At 50.6% G+C, this 14,885-nt stretch overlaps 1 pseudogene; it reads left to right on the top strand.

The window, feature by feature from the left end:
- LOC103648591 (dehydrodolichyl diphosphate synthase 6-like) overlaps nt 1-14,144 on the top strand; it is a 34,121-nt pseudogene extending 19,977 nt beyond the window's left edge.
- Nucleotides 14,145-14,885: the final 741 nt, after the last annotated feature.

The raw sequence follows: 14,885 nt of genomic DNA on the forward strand, positions 1-14,885 counted from the left end.
CGGAAGTTCTGCGTAGATTCAAGCTCCAGGTCCACCAGCTGACACCGAATGCCATGGTGGCCCTGGCAAAGTATGTCTGGGCGACGACTTCGTACGGCGGGCAGCCCTCTGTGGAAGTCTTCGCGAAGCATTATTGTCTGCATTGGCAGAAAAGGAAAATTGGACATAAGATTGCACAATTTGGATCTTGCACATTTACGCCGAAGACCGGCAAGACTTCGATGGAAGTCGTGGAGTTGGTGCCCTGCGCCCGCAATAAATGGGGCAACTGGTGGGAGTTTTGGTTTTAGGTTTCCGAAGGCACAGTCGAAGACCATCAAGGGCTCCCCGTGGCCATCATGTGCTCACATTATTATGTAGCGTACCCGTAGTTCGAGGTAGCGGAGGATGATGAAAACGAAGGGGCCCTTCGGTGCGCTGTCCGCATGAGTAGCAGGCGCGACCTTGTTGAGGAGTTTGTCGGGTATGGGGTATGGCCCTTAGCGCATGGCTGGGCGCTGGGCGAAGTATGCCCTCGCTAGATGCCCTCCCGTGGTGGGATGCTGGTGCGAAGTCCTGCCTTCGCGCTGGATTTGCATGGTCGAGATCCTGCCGCATTCGTGCGTGAAGCGAAAGACGGTGCGGCGAGGATCGTGGGTCGCTACGTGCCGAAGATAGAGGGTCCACGGAGCTGGGATATCCGTGGGTCCAATGACAGGCTGAACCGGGTCTTCGAATTAAACCATTTACCGTACGGTTGTTATCCCGGGGAAGACGCCGCCGACCGCCGCGGGAAGAAACCGGTGGGCGGTACCGAGGAAGGGCCTTCGCTGGAGGCTGCCCCGGCCACTAAGAAGAGAAAATTAGGTACTATAGTGGGGGAAAGGGGGTGTCTAATAATTTTGCTGTGGAGTTGATGGGACATGTGCGGCCCCCGGGGGAAGGATGTCTTCGCCCGAGCTCCGGGAGTCTTCGGCGCGAATGCTGGAGGTTACCGGGGGTCGGTGGCCAAAGAATCTTCTGATCCCCTGGGCAGAGGGTGAAGACATGTCTATGTCTCGTATAGCTCGTGGCTTGAGAATTTTCCCTTACGGACGGAATATTGCTGTTGTTGTGTCGGCAGTGATGAACAAGGATCGCCAGGATGTTGCGCAGAAGCGCCGGGCGGTCATCAGGCTCCCCGATCCTAGGCGTAAAGCGAAGAGAGCGCGGAGGAGTGCGAAGGCTGCCGCCCCGGCGGTAGCCAGTCGCCGTTGGCTACGAAACCGGCCGCGCCCGGATCCAGCAAGGTGCCGGAGAGCACGAAGGCAGTCGTCGCCGGCGGAATCAAGTCTACCCCGGGCAGAGCTGCGAAGGTCCGGGAGCTGACTTCGCCGGGGAGACGCGTTGCTGACTTCGGCACGAATATTAGCATGGACGACTATTTCATTGGTAAGTATGTTTTTTTGACCGGTGGTGCGTTGCAGGGTCGGGCGAGGGGCAAATGGTTGTTGTCCCGCCTGCGGTGGCAACCACGGCGTCAACCGCGGTGGTTGGGATGAAGGGTAACGCTTTTTGCGCGAGCGGCGAGATTTCGTTGGCCGCTGCCGTCAAGAACGAGGCGGGCACCATGTCCCGCCGGCTGAGGGAGGCGTCACAGCAGCTAAGTCAAGTAAGTTGAGCTGGACTTCGGTGTTTGCTGTTTCCATGGGGATTGTGGTCTTATGTGTTTCTGTTAGGCGGCCGACTTCGCCGACCGTGTGGCGTCTGGTGCCCTTACTGCAGATGTGTCTGCCGAAGTCGAGAGACTTTGGGCGCAGCACGCGGACGCCGTCCGGGAGAAGTCGGCTGCGGAGAGCAAAAACCGCAGGCTGGCGGAGAAGGTGGCCGCCCTGGAGGCCGAGAAGATGGACCTTCGGTGCCAGCTGGTGGAGGAAAGGAGGGAGGCCAACCAGGCCATCGCCGAGGCGCAGGCGGAGGCCAAATTGGCGCGGGCGGAGGGAAGTCTCACCAGCCAATGCGCCGAGGAATGGGAGGTGAGGTTCAACGCTCTGCGCGGCCGCATGGACAAGGCCGAGGCCTCTACGTGCTTGGAGGTTGAGCGGACGCGCGCATAGCTCGTGGACTCGTACCGCGAGCTAGGTGCGCGGACTGCTGACTTCGAGGTGCCCGACCGGGAGGCGGGCCTTCGCTTCCTCGAGTGGTTGCAAGAGGAACTGCTGGTACTCCCGAGCATCGTGGAGGGTTTCATGTCCTTTGCCTCCCTCGTCATCTGCGAAGGGGCCATGAATGCTCTGTCCTGCGAGGGGTGCAAACACTATGAGGTCTTCGACCAGTCCGATGAAAACTTTGAGCGCGAAATTTTTAAGGTCGTAGACCCTGTGGTAAAGGATTCCGCGGGGGCACTCTTCGATTGGATGTGGGGTCCTCATGGTCGGGAGGCGGTTAGGAAGCGGTCTGATCGGGCGAGAGAGCAGGTAAGGCTTGTTTTTTGTTTCATGTGGTTGAATGTGGGTACGTGTGGGTTTGTTGAATGAGTGTGCTGTTGCTGCAGATGGCGCGTGCCGAGGATGTCGAAGACCTTGGGGATCTGAACGGCGCGCGGCCCGAGGCCGAGGTCAACCCGGTGCTGCCCGAGGCTGAGGTCGACCCGGTGCTGCGCTCGGAAGCTATTGAGGACTCCTCCGCCGAACTTGTGTCCACTGTGTCCGGTGAAGGCTCCTTGCCAGCCCCTGCGCCGACGGCGGAGGACCCCCCGAAGGCGATGGCGGAGCTGGCAGCGGAGGATCCCATGGCGGCGGCCGGGCCTTCGCAGGTGGCTTAGTAGGTGTGGGGGAGTTAGTAAATTTTGCCTGTGTTACTGAACATTGGTTGCTGCGCAGGTTCAAGATTTTGGGCTTGCGCACGCAACCGCTACTGACACTACTAATTTTGTGGCGGCTTCGACCGTGGTTGCTGAAAATGAATCGGATGATTCTGTGTCTAAGTTTTTTGAGTCTGGTGATTCTGGGAGTTCGGTCATGTGGACTGAAGAGTCTTCGGATGAGGACTTGGATTATTTTGCGGCCTTGGATGTGGCTGCGGCGGAGGCTTCTCCGCGTGTGATGGATGCTGAAGTTCTTCCTGGTCCAAGTGTTGGGCGTAGGCAGCGAAGGGCGGTGGCGAAGCGTAGAGTGAGTGAGGTGGAGGGTGGTCGTCTTCGTGTGGGCAGGGCTGGCAAGCGGGAATTGTTGTCCTCGCCAGTTGGGGCGAGTGTAGGTGAGGGGGAGTTGCGAAGTCTCTTTGAGGGTGAGGAGCTGAGGATAATGCTGTTTAACTACAGGGAGATGGGTATCATCCCGAAGGTTGAACCAATGTAAGGTGTGATGCCCTCGCTGTATGTGTGTAACTATAATTTGTATGATTATTTGTATGATGAGGTTGTGTGCCTTCGCTGATCCGGTTGTGCCCGTGGGGGACTTGTGCACTTGGTCTAGCGCGTTTATTATGTCGGTCCGGCTGCACCTGTAGTCGGTTTTTGCACGGATAGTCTTTTGAGGGAGACTTCGATTTTGCGCATTTGTTGTGCTAGTCCGGCTGCACCCTTAGGCAACTTTTGCACGGATAGTATTTTGGGGAAGACTTCGATTTTGCACACTTGTTGTGCTAGTCCGGCTGCGCCCTTGGGCGACTTTTGCACGGATAGTCTTTTGGGGAAGACTTTGATTTTGCGCACTTGTTGTGCTGGTCCGGCTGCACCCTTGGGCGACTTTTGCACGGATAGTCTTTTGGGGAAGACTTCGATCTTGCACACTTGTTGTGCTAGTCCGGCTGCACCCTTAGGCGACTTTTGCGTGGAGTGTCGCACGCGAGGGTAGCCAGCGCTGTCCCTCACGGTGACTTCGTTGTGGTCGAATGCCGAAGACCGTCGATGCGGTCTTTTTCAACGTTGTAATTTTTGCGGGGGATTTTTTGCGTGTATATTACATGGCTCCGCCTCATTAAAAACCTCACCCCCGGGAGGAAAAGAGTGCGGGCCGGAATAAAGCTGTTTTGCGAATTACAAGGGCGAGCTGGCCCTGAGGAGTCAAACAAAAAATTTGCGGAGATTGTCAATGTTCCAAGAATGCTCTAAGTCCTCGCCGGATGGCGTTGTTAGCCTATACGCGCTGGGGGACGCCTTCGACTTGACGATGAAAGGGCCCTCCCACTTTGGCTCTAGCTTGCCCCGGGACTCTATTCGAGCTGTTCGGACGAGTACGAGGTCTCCTTCGCTGAATTCCCTCAGGATGACTTCGTGGTCGCGCCATGCTTTTGTTTGAGCTTGGTATTTGTTTAAGGCCTGTAGGGCGAAGACGCGGTCTCCGTCGATGAGGTCCTTCAAAGTAGGCTCGTCTACGTCGGGGACGGCTGAAGTGACTGTCCGTGGTGACCCATGTTTTATTTCTTGCGGGGTCATGGCTTCCGATCCATATAGAAGGCGGAAAGGGGTGAACCCAGTCGCCCTGCACTCAGTCGTGTTCAGCGCCCAGACCGCTTCAGGTAACAGTTCGGCCCACTTGCCTTTCTTGTCGTCGAGGAGCATTTTCTTGATGGCTGTGAAAATTTTACCATTGGCGCGTTCCACGACTCCGTTGGATTGCGGGTGGTACACTAAGGCGAAGGCAAGCTTGGTGCCAATGGAGAAGCAGAAGTCCTTGAAGTCTTGGCTGTCAAATTGCTTGCCATTGTCAATTGTGAGCTCGGACGGGACTCCGAAGTGGCAAACAATGTTTTGCCAGAAGAATTTCTGGGCAGTCTTCGATGTTATTGTGGATACTGCCCTCGCCTCGATCCATTTGGTAAAATACTCGACGGCGACGAAGGTGAACTTGAGGTTCCCTTGGGCCGTGGGTAGGGGCCCGACAATGTCCAGGCCCCAGCGCTGAAGGGGCCACGTGTGGGCGATTAGCTTTGTGAATTGCGAAGGGCTTCCTGAGCGTGGAGAAAACTTTTGGCAGGCTTCGCATGACCTTGTGACCCGATTTGCAGCGCAGATCATAGCGGGCCAATAGAAGCCTTGTCGGATCACCTTTGCGGCTAAGGCTCTAGGCCCTACGTGAGAGCCGCAAGTCCCGCTATGGACTTCGCGCAGGATTTGGACGCCTTCGGTCTCGGTGACACATTTAAGCATGGGTTGGCTGACCCCCTTCTTGTAAAGCTGGTCGTCGATGAGCGCGAAGTCCGGCTTCGGTGTTTGAGGCGCTTGGCCTCGTTGATATCGGTTGGGTAATAGTACCCCTGCAGGAACAGGGTTATTGGTGCCCGCTGGTCTTCGGTCATGATGAGGTTGACTATGCGGTGGCCCTCGCTGTCATTGGTTATTTGAAGGCTCTCTGGGCTGCGGACGGCTGGCGTGCCGATGACATGGTTGAATACGTCGGAGGGCAGGGCCTCGCCTCTGGCGGCTGCCTTGGCCAAAGCATCGGCCTCCTCATTCTTGGCTCGGTCCACGTGCTGCAAGGTGAAACCTTTGAATTGCCTCTCGAGACTGCGGATAGCTGCGAGGTATTGCATAAGTGCGGGGTCCTTTGCTGTGTAGTCTTTCTCGACTTGGTCGGCGACTACCTTGGAGTCTGTTTTGATGATGCAGGTAGTGACACCAAGTGCCCTTAGCTTACGAAGGCCGAGGATGACAGCTTCATACTCTGCTATATTGTTGGTGCATCTGTCAGACTCCAAAGCAAAGCTAAGGCGTGCTGGATATCTGTGCTTGACCTCTATGGGTGAGGTAATGACTGCAGCGGCGCCTGCCCCCTCATGGCACCATGCGTCGTCGCACTGGATTTTCCACACCTTCTCTGCGGATGTGTCCGGCTGCGCTATTGGCCCAGTCCAGTCGACGATGAAGTCTGCCAGGACTTGTGACTTGATGACTGTCCTGGGCTCGAATGTGATATGGTAGCCGGAGAGTTCGGCTGCCCATTTAGCAATCCGGACTGATGCCTCCGGGTTTCTAAACAATTCGTCGAGTCCCCTATCTGAGGTGACTCGGACCTTGAACGCTTCAAAATAATGGCGCAATTTGCGCGAAGCCATAACAACTGCGTAGGCAATTTTTTCCATTTCCGTCATATTGCATTTTGATGTCGTGAGTACTTCGGAGACGTAATAAACTGGACATTGCTTGATCGTGCCCTCTCTGCCCTGATCTTGAACCAGTGTTGCGCTAACCGCGTGCGACGAAGCTGCGATGTAGAGCAACAGGGGTAGCGAAGGGTTGGGGCTTGTAAGAATCGCCAACTCTGACAGGTACTGCTTTAATGAAGCGAAGGCCGCCACCTGCTCTGGTCCCAATGCAAAGTTTTTTGTGTCACGGAGTGTTTTGAGGAAAGGGAGGCTTCGCTCTGCGGATTTGGAGATGAATCTGTTGAGGGCAGCCAATTTGCCTGTCAGTCGTTGGACGTCTCTGCCTGACTGCGGGGGGCGTCATGTTGATGATGGCCTGGATTTTGGTCGGATTGGCTTCGATCCCGCGGTGCGACACCAGGTATCCCAGTATTTTCCCCTGACGAACGCCGAAGACGCACTTCTCGGGGTTTAAGCGAAGTCGTGCGTCTTGCATGTTCGCAAACGTTTCGGCGAGGTCAGCCAGATGGTCTTCCTTGCTTCTGCTGGCGACGACGATGTCGTCCACATATGTGAATATGTTTCTGCCGACTTGGCTCTCGAGCACCGTTTTGGTGAGCCGAGAGAATGTGGATCCGGCGTTCTTGAGTCCCTCCGGCATTCTGATGAAGCAATACGTGCCGAAGGGTGTTATGAAACTGGTGCTTGCCTTGTCTTCCTCCTTCATATATATTTTATGGTAGCCGGAGAAGCAGTCAAGGAGTGACATGACTTCGCACCCGGCCGCACTATCGACGATTTTGTCGATCCGAGGCAGCGGGAAGTTGTCCTTGGGGCAGGCCTTGTTGAGACTGGTGAAATCAATGCACATCCGCCATTTGCCGCTCTTCTTCTGTACCATCACTACGTTGGCGAGCCATGTAGGGTAGGCGAATGGCTCGATAAATTTGGCCTCAAGCAGGCGATGTACTTCGGCCTTGCCGGCTTCTGTCTTCTCATCAGACATCTTGCGCAGCCGCTGTTTCTTCGGCCTCACCGAAGGGTCGATTCCCAAGCTGTGCTCGATGATGGAGCAACTGAATCCGACCAGGTCGAGGGCGGACCAGGCGAAGACGTCTTTATTTTTGGACAGACAGCAGAGGAGTCTCTCCTCGTCATGCGGAGTGAGGTCTTCGTTGATGGTGACCGTTTGCTTGGGCGTTGCTTGGTCGAGGGGGACATTCTTGGTCCCATCGTTGCTCTGCAGCTGTGCCTTGTCGTGTTCTTTGGCGGTTGGGCTGGCAGACTCGGGGACCTCGTGCTGGGCCGTGAGGCAGTGTACGTTCCTTTGCCTAGGAACGAAGTCTCTTTCTATGTTGCGCGCGGCCTGCTGGTTGCCGTAGACTGTGATCGCGCCTTGCGGACCTGGGATCTTCATGCACAGGTAAAGTTCGTGAATGGCTGCCTCAAACTTGTTGATGGAGCCCCAACCCATTATGGCATTGTACGGGTACACCATGTCGACGATGTCGAACGTGACTTGCTCACTTCGTGCATTGGGAGCTACACCGAAGGAGAGGGGTAGCTCTATTTTGCCGACAGGAAAGGTGCCCTTGTCGCCGAAGCCATACAGTGGGTTGTCCGAAGGCTTAAGCAAGTTGTGGTTGATACCCATGCGGTCGAAGGCATGGAGGAAAATGGTATCCGCCTGGTTGTCATTGTCGACTAAGACTTTGTGCAGGTCCCAGCCTGCCACGCTGCAGTTGATAACCATGGCGTCAATGTGGGGTGCGCTACGCAGGTCGATGTCTCGGGCGTCGAAGGTCAATGGCACATGGGACCACTTTGTCTGCACGACTGGACCGGTGACGGCGACGTGGTTGATGCTGCGGTAGTGGTCCCTCTTTTGTCGCTTCGTGTCGTAGTCGACACTGGACCCCCCAGTGATCATGTGAATGACTCCGCAATATGGCTGATCGGCGAAGTCTTCTTGCTTTGGGGCCTGTGGGTGGTTGGGGTGGTGGATGTTTTGCTGTTGCGGGTGTGGAGGTGGGAGTGGGGGAGGTACGATTTGTACCTCCTGGTGGTGTTGGTATGCGTGGTGAGGTGGGTGCGGAGCGGGGCCGTGGTTGTATGGCTGAGGGGGTTGTTGATATGTGTGCACGACAACTCTAGGGTTGTCAGCTGGTTGCGCCCGTGCCATCCTGTCTCTGGTGGCCTTCGTCTCTGGGCAGTCTCTTGTAGGGTGCACGCAGTCTTCGCCGTAGAACAAACAGTAAAATATGCGTGCCTGCTGCGCACATCCCCGGCCCCGACCACGAGTTCCATTTCCGCGTCCCTGGGGGGGATACTCCTGGCGGCGGGGGGCCTCACCAGCGGGGTGCTGGTTGGCGATGTTGTGTACCTGCTGCTGACTTCGGCCGTCCCGACTGGAGTCTGCCTGCGAAGGCCTCGTCCACGTACGGCTGGACTGCGGATGGTCTTTAGGTTTCCTCTGAGACTCGACTTTGCGCTGGTGGAGCTCTTCGGATCTGGCGTATTTTTCGAATAGCTGATACAGCTCCTAGAGGTTCCTGGGTGGATCTCTGATGCAGTGGCTGTAAAGGACGTCAGCCCGAAGACCACTGATGGCGTAGTGAATGGCAATTTGGTCATCAACCAAAGGCAGTTGTGACTTGAGAGTCAGAAACTTGTGGTAGTACTCCCTCAGAGTTTCTCTTTCCAGCTGCTTGCAGAGTGAAAGTTCAGCCAAGGCGTCGGTGTCTGGGCGGTACCCTTGGAAGTTGAGCAGGAATTTGTCCTGGAGACTTCTCTAGGAGTCGATGGACAATGGGGGCAACCTGGTGTACCAGGTGAGGGCCGGGCCTTCGAGGGCGATGATGAATGACTTGGCCATCGTGGCGTCGTCCCCTCCGGATGATGCAACGGCGACCTGATAGCTCATGATGTACTGTGTTGGGTCAGTGTTGCCGTTGTACTTGGGATAGGTCCCTGCCCTGAAGTTGGCGGGCCATGGTGACACTTGCAGGTGTGGCGCCAGGGGACTCCGCTCGTTAAGGTAGTTGACACCTTGGAATGTTGCGGCGTGCGGGATGGCGTGTTCGCGCTGAGGGATGAACAGGTCTTCGATTTGTGCGCGCTGCTGGAGGGGTGGGCCATGTTGCAGACCGAGTTGGCCTTCTCGCTGCATGAGCGTGATCTCTTGCTCAAGCTCCTGAGCCTTCTGCTCTTCATCGCATATCATCTGGCGCACCTTGGCTTGCGCAGACACACGTTGGCGCTTGGCCTCGAGGATCTCTTTTTGCTTCTGGAGGTTGCGGTTCTTGATGCGCAAGGCACATAACTGTAGCTGTTCCTCTGCTGAAACGACGATGACTTCGCCGTCCTTGGTGGCATCCGCGCCCTCTGGTGGAGCGAAGCCTGGGGGAGGTTGCGGTTGTCCTCCGGAGCTGCAGGTGCAGAGACTGCCTTCGGGTGTGGGTTGTTCATTGCGCTGCCTCTTGCTGAGTGTGTCGTCTTCGTAGGCTTCTTGGTGGGTGGTGTCGACGAGGGCCTTACCCCTTTTCTCGGCCAGCAGCGCTGCCTTCGCAGCTTCGTCAACGGATGGGGCTGCCTTCGAGCTAGCTCTCTTGGGTGCCATCGCGGGTGGTTTTTCGTAGCACGAACGGTGGGCGCCAAATGTTGGAACTTGCTCTCCCGAACAAGATGATCCAACGGGGGAGTGAAAGGGAAGCAAACAAGGTTTTAGCTCAAGAAGGCAATTGCTCTGTTAATCCAGCCTCTCAAGGGCACTGTGCGGGGGTATTTATAGGTGCCTGAGTGCCTAGCGTCATGGATTAAGGACGCATGTGCCCTCAAGCGCCTAGGTCATCCCCGGAATATTCCCATAAAGCAGGGTTACAAACTGTCATTACAGAAAAGCCTTCACAAACCGGGCCCGTAATGCGCTCAGCCGCGCGGGGCCTGTTACAATGGGTCGAATTCTACGTGGGCCTTCGTGTTGGACGAGGCCGCGAGACGGAGCGACCTCGTCGTAGGCCTTCGTCTTGCAGCGTATCGGACGAAGGGTGGAAACTGCCGGCCGTTTAGCCTCCGTTGGTTCGATCAGATCGGCGAAGGCATCGAGCGAAGGGTGGCGTCTTCGCCTTCGCCCCAACAACGATCACTCTGGCCAAACCCTATCTGTGCTTAAGTACAACCCCGATGGTTCTTTGCAGCGTTGGGAGTACTGTCCTTCTGTTGCAAGGAGTGAACTTTGTCGTTTGATAGCTAGAGATGATCTACCTCTATGGCATGGCTCCACTGATGCATTTAAAGAATACATCACTCGTTCACATAACCCTAGATTTGTGCATGTTTCTAGGCAAACCACTGCTAGGGACATGATTAAGTTATATAATGAGCGTAAGGTAAACTTAATTGGTACTTTGAAAACTGATGTTACATCTATTTGTCTAACCTCTGATATTTGGGCTGGCAAGGCTAAGGAAGACTATTTAAGTGTAGTTGCTCATTTTGTGAATTCTCACTGGGAAATAGAAAAAAGGTTGCTTGGTCTAAGCTTAATTGATGGTAAACATAGTGGTGTTAGTATTGCTAATCTGGTTACTACTGTGATAGATGATTATGCTTTAACTGATAAAGTATTTGCAATCACCTTAGATAATGCTTCATCAAACAATACTGCCATGAAATATCTGAGACCTTTCTTGTCTCGTTACCTTGGTGTGCCTGCTCCTGTTGTGACTGATGATGATGATGATTCTTTTACACCTACTGATGATGACTTGTGCACTATGTTCTTGCATCAAAGATGTTCATGTCATGTTATTAATTTAATTGTTAAAGTTGGTCTTCAACATTTGAAAGCTTATATTGATGATTTTAGAACTACTATAACCTTTTTAAATGCTTCAAATCAACGAATAGTTGCATATAAAAGCTATTGTATGAGTATGGCTATTCGTCCTCGTAAGTTTGGTGTTGACATGGATGTTAGATGGAATTCTACATACTTAATGCTTAAACACCTAGTACCATACAAGTCCAGCTTTTCTGTTTTTATCAAAACTCAGTATCCTTTGCATCCTGATGGTACTCCTTTACTCACTGATGATCATTGGACAATTGCTGAAAAAGTTCTTTCTTTCCTAGAATTATTTTATGAATCCACTATTGCATTGTCTGGTGTTTACTACCCTACTGCTACTTTGATGCTACACCATATTCTGAGGATAGCCAGACATCTAAATTCATTTGAAAATGATAGACTTCTTACGGCTGTTGTTGTTCCTATGAAAGATAATTTTTTGAAATATTGGAGGGATATTCCTATTCTATATGCTGTTGCATTTATTTTAGACCCAAGGGCTAAGATGAGGGGTTTTAACAAACTCCTTGTCATGTTAGCTAGCTTAACTGGTACAAATTACTCTAATGTTCCAATTGAAGTACTTAATCACTCCCTAATCTGTATAAAAAATAGTAAACCCCTCAGTACACCAAATTAAGGTAGGGTTTACCATTTAAAATCATTTTAGCTCAAAGTTAAAGAAAATAGAAAAGGTAGTGTAAAATAATAACTAGGGGCAACCATATTTTTGCTAGCTCACTTATTTAGTATAGTTCACTCGAAAATTTTATTAGACCCTCTGGTAGTGCAAAAGAAATGCCTTTCCTTTTATTTTAGGAAAATAATGAAAACTTAGGAAAATCTTAGAAAAATAATCCTGAGGAGAAACCACCCCCAGCCTTGGGATAACTAATATTTTGTTATTATGAATATAGGAAAAATATGAGTTCTGTTGTTTGATATTTTTCAAATAACAAGTTAATTATAAGTATCTTTTTGGCATTAAACTTTAGAAAATCACAACTAAATATTCAGTAGGTCTTTTTCAGTGATTTTTAACACAGAGGCCTAATATCACCTATGAATCTTGACAAAAAATAAAATTTGATATAGAGGCCTCATTTAAATCATAGCTATAGTGTAAAATGTCCTTTTACACTTGTTTTTGTTAATTTTGCACAAGTAGTATCTGAATTAATATCCACCTCAAATTTTTAAGAGAACCCACAAATGTAAATATTTACCCACTGTAATTTTTATAACATTTTTGGAAAATGTTAACTAACCCTGATGGTTCAAAAATGCTTAATAAGAAGCAATAGAAAGAAAAAGGGAAACCTTGGGAGAAATAGATGAAAATACAAAACTCTTAAGTATATCCAAAAAGAAACCCTAGAGAAACACTAAACTTAATACTATTTTACTATGCATAACCTTTCCAAATGTTCACATCATTTTTATGCATATATCTTATGCATTGCATTCGATAGACTGTAATCTCGCCGACGGGGAATACATCCTCGTGCCGGAGCAAGGAGTTGCTCAGGAGGTAGCCCAGGATCCAGCACCAGAGACTGCCCTCGAGGATCTGCCTGCCCCAGCTTTGGAAGGCAAGCCCCGGTTTTATGCATAACCTACTTATTATGCTATTTTACTACACTTATTGTTTGTAGGTTTGTAATGTGCACTTAAGTGTAGGAGTTGTTTGAAACCTTAGTTGCATGACTCAGGATACCTTTTGAGATGGATACTAGTATGATAGACTTCTTATGGCTGCTGTTGTTCCTATGAAAGATAAATTTTTGAAATATTGGAGGGATATTCCTATTCTATATGTTGTTGCATTTATTTTAGACCCAAGGGCTAAGACGAGGGGTTTTAACAAACTCCTTGTCAGGTTAGCTAGCTTAACTGGTACAAATTACTCTAATGTTCCAATTGAAGTTAGATCTAAACTATCCAAGATATTTCAGTTGTATGAAGCTAAATTTGGTGACACACGCCTGCGTGCTAATCAACACCCAACATCTCTTGGTTCTGGTAAGAAAAAAATGGCATGGGATGACATCTATGGTGATGATGACTATGATGGTGAGTTTTCTGTGGGAAGGAGACCAGGTTCTAGTTCTATCTCTACTGCTGCATCCACTTCTAAGCTGGCATCTTACTTAGATAGTGATACTATAACTGAGTTTGATGAGGACTTCAATGTCCTATCTTGGTGGCATCAGCATAAGCTCACTTATCCTAATCTTGCTCTACTTGCTAAAGATGTCTTGACAGTCCCAGCTTCTACTATATCTTTAGAGTCTACCTTTAGTCTTGCTGGCAGGGTGATTGAAGAGCGTCGACGTCGCCTGGCTCTAGATATGGTCGAGGTTTTGTCTTGCATAAAAGACTGGGAGCTTGCTGATGCTCACCTACAGCATACTGAGGAGGAAGAGACACGGGAACTTGAAGCTGAACATGAGAATTTGTACCTTGATGATCTAGAAGAACACAAATAGTAGTTGGTGGTGGACTGGTGGTGGGCTAGCTTAGTTGTTTGCCTGATGCTTGATGGCTTATTCTTGTAATGAACTCATCGACTGTATGAACTCATGTACTGTATGAACTTATGCCTTAGGGCTTAGAAGTTGTGGTTGTACTCTTTTTTCCTTCTTAGGCTTTTTTTCACGAGGTGTGAGTTTTTGTCTAAGAAGGTTTTTAATGAGCCAGCCATTGCGCACAGCTCCATAATTATCTGTTTTCATATGTTATGTGTGCTTGTGTGTTGTGCTGTGAATTTTAGAATTTTTTGTAATTTCTGATTTTTTTAGGGTGTGCTAGGCCAGTGGAGGGCACGGCCCAAAATGGCCCACAGGCTTTCGGGCCAGCTCGGCACGTTTTGGGCCTGTCCGAGCCGTGCTTGGACACATGTCCTGGCAAGAGACTCGATCCGGCATGGCCCGAGAAAATAGTGTGTCAGGCCAGACACGACCATGTTCATGCCGTGCCTAACCAGGTTCGGGCCGGGTCCGTGCCGGACGGCCCGGATGGACATCTATAGTCATGCTGCGAATAACGGTGTGTGTTCAGAGACTTCAGTGGCGGATTTGGATGGCCACATGTATATAGTGCTGGTTGCCCAGATCCTGATATCGTCATCCGGACTTCAGGCGAGACTCGACTGACCAATTTCCTCCTTTGGCAGACAACGTTTAGTCACTTGCAGAATCCAGATCCTTTGTGGCTCGAGTTCTCTTTCAGGCACCTTGTTTGGGTCTAGAGCAGTGCAGGAAGTTGGCTAAGAATCAGTTCCATTTATTTGCAAGGAGGTGCCAGGAAGGCTTGACTATGAACATCTCACGCTAGTACAAAGAAGCTCTATAGTGACGGTTGTAAACCTATTTTCACTAGCATTTCTTAGAACCGTCGGTGGTAGGGGCCAGTAAAAATCATCATTTTTACACGCGGGTAACTGAGGACCGCGGGTGAAAATCGATTTCCACTGGCGGTTGAGTTAAGAAAACCACCAGTGGAATCCACTGATAGTCCACGTAATAAATTTGCTAGTAAAAATTATTTTTAGAAACATTAAACGAGTTTTTAAAACAGTAAAAAAATTATTTAAGGAGAGGACTCAGCCTACCCCACCTACCCGTCTCCGTCGAAGTCGTGGCATTTTTTCACACAAAATTCACGTGCTACGTGATTGTTAGAAATCAAACCGTCAACCTCACCCTCGTACATACGCTCCAATGTCACTCCGTCTATGACATGCTTTATCTCTAGTTTATAGTTTTTTTTCACATGTTACAACTATTTAAGTGTAAATTGCTTATTTGAGAACGTAAACGAATTCAAATAAAAAAGTTGTCAACTACAAAGTTGAATAACTTTTGAAGTTCTACAACTTTCATTTTGACACTTTTTTCATCCGAGGTAATTTACAAAATTTGAATTTTAAATTTGACATACTTAGATTCAATTTTGAGAACCGAAATGAGTTCAAATAAAAAAGTTGTCA

Source organism: Zea mays, chromosome 2, assembly GCF_902167145.1.
Source record: "Zea mays cultivar B73 chromosome 2, Zm-B73-REFERENCE-NAM-5.0, whole genome shotgun sequence".
NCBI lineage: Eukaryota > Viridiplantae > Streptophyta > Magnoliopsida > Poales > Poaceae > Zea > Zea mays.